Here is a 2,426-nt window from a genome sequence, read left to right as displayed (position 1 = left end):
ATTTGGTGTGTCAGTTTCTGCATTGAGTATTGTATTTTGGGTGTGATTGAGAAGCCTGTGCATTGCTTTTTTTTTATCAGCAAAAGCATACATACATATACATACATATATATATATATATATATATAGAACATTAAAAATAGTACAAGCAGTACTGTTGTATATACATTCTAGCATTTGCAAGGTGCAAAACTGTGGTGACCTAATACATGCTAACCAACTTGAATTACGAAGCCAAAGATCTGGCTAATTGCTAGGTACCCTTGACAAAGCACTTGACAAAGCCCAAATACTCAGGAATCAACTCCTCACAATTGTCCATCATAAAGACACGGCGGACATAAAGCTTAATATTGTTAGGCTTCTTCCTTGTGTCAAAGAGGTCAAAAGGTGCCCTCTTAGGAACAAAGAGGATAGCCTTAAACTCCAACTGTCCCTCACCTGAGAAGTGCTTGACAGCCAAATGCTCTTCCCAGTCATTGGTGAGAGTCTTGTAGAAAGTAGAATACTCCTCCTTTGTGATCTCCTCAGGCTTTCTCATCCAAATGGGCTTGTGCTTGTTCACCAAGGAGCATTCATGTGACACTTCCTTAATCTTCTTTTTCTTTTTTTCTTCCTTCTCCTTCTCTTCGTCATCATCCTCCAACTTACCCTCCTCATCCTTCTTCTCTTCCTCATCCTCATCATCAGAGATCTCCTTCTCGGTAGTTTTCTCAATCCAAAGAAAAATTGGGTAGCTAATGAACTCAGAATGCTTCTTGATCAAATCCTTCAAGCGGCGCTCCTCAAGGTACTCAAGCTGATCTTCCTTGAGGTAGAGAGTGATCTTAGTACCCCTGCCAAGAACCTCACCAGTGTTATCCCTGGTGACAGTGAAAGAACCTCCAGCTTGAGACTCCCAAACATACTGTTCATCATCATTGTGTTTGGTTGTGACAATGACCTTCTAAGCAACAAGATATGCAGAGTTGAACCAAGTTCTTCAAGATGACCTTCAAGCTGAACTGTTGCATGTATGTTCCCTGATGTAGCAATAAGAGCCCTTATGTTCTCTTGCGTGTCAAAGAACCTCATCTCTTGCAGCTGAGAAAGTTGGGTGGCATACAATTGCTCCGGTGGCTCTGATTAAAACAATGAAGTCACACTAGTCAGGGAGGGCAGTATAAAAACTAGTTGGACAAAAGACAACAACGTAGTATAAAATCTATTTAGATAATTACAAAACTATGCTAACCATTTGATCTGTTAGGAACAGCCAGGCTACCAGCTGCAAGTCCACCAAACATGGTTGATAACATCTCCAGCCCCATGTTGTTCAACGGTCCAACCAATAAAACCATTCAATACCAATTACCAAAAATGAGCACAAGTTCTGCATGCAATCAAATGGCAATTGCATCATGCAGCAGCCACCTTAGAACCTCATATTTGACCGTTGATTGCTACTCTAAAGATGCATAGGCCCCTCCAAGAGGTTGCACATGTATAAATCAGTTGTATGGATTTAGCTTGAAGGGCTTTAAATTTGGTTATAAGGATTTAAGGCAAAGCCTTTAGTCATAGGTCACATTTTTTTAACACCCATATGACTCTCATTTATGAATTATGATCCACATATAAAGTCAGAACAAAGATCTCAGAGCGCACCACAAAATAGACAAATTTTCTTTTTTAGTCTGAGAAAAAACAAAGTCCCTGCTGATCTAGATTTCACCAAACAAATGCAAAGACCAAGTACAAGGGGAAATCTAATGACATTATAGTAAAGCTATTTGAATTGCCAAATGCTCCAAACAGCTGCAAACCAAACAATATACCAGATGTATGCTTTTTTCCTAGAGCAATTAATCAAGCCCTTGACTTGGAGAAAATGACGTGTGGTATTGACATGCTTACGTGCCTCCATACCCCATGTTCTCCATAAATATCCAGAGTTTTCACATTCTAAGATCAAAATGACTTGTTTAGATGTCATTCCTTCTGGTTCGAGTAATAATAACGATGACAATTCTCTCCATGTTTTGTTTGATATTGATTTTCTTTTTTGCATAAAACAAAGAGGGGAACGAGCAACAACTTGAAGGTTGTACATTCAGGAACTAAAGAATTCAAAATAGCTAGTAATAAGAGGAATTTGTTTTTGGGATTTTCTGAGCACCAAGAGCGGCTACACAAGAAGCTTGCACTTGAGGAGGGAAGGATATTTGCAACTAATGGACAACTTTCTTAACTATTTGTCCTTCAGACTTTACTGTTTCTTTTTGCTAATATGTAAATCACAATAGTATAAGGCTATGGCGTAAAAACATGGTCTATATTTACTTCTAAGATTGTTAGGGGTAAAAAAGACCATGTCCATAAGCCATAAGCCATTTCAAGTATTCTTGAGCCACAGTCGCTGGTGGTTTCAAAGGATAGACGCAGCG

At 39.0% G+C, this 2,426-nt stretch overlaps 1 pseudogene; it reads right to left on the bottom strand.

Annotated features, from left to right (window-relative positions):
• Positions 1 to 253: 253 nt before the first annotated feature.
• On the bottom strand, positions 254 to 1,310 carry LOC100781492 (heat shock protein 90-2-like; annotated as a pseudogene).
• Between the last annotated feature and the right edge of the window lie 1,116 nt (positions 1,311 to 2,426).

This window comes from Glycine max, chromosome 10 (assembly GCF_000004515.6).
Source record: "Glycine max cultivar Williams 82 chromosome 10, Glycine_max_v4.0, whole genome shotgun sequence".
In the NCBI taxonomy this organism is placed as follows: Eukaryota; Viridiplantae; Streptophyta; class Magnoliopsida; order Fabales; family Fabaceae; genus Glycine; species Glycine max.
The sequence above is the reverse complement of the archived record's forward strand: the minus strand, read 5'-3'. Positions and strand labels throughout refer to the sequence as shown.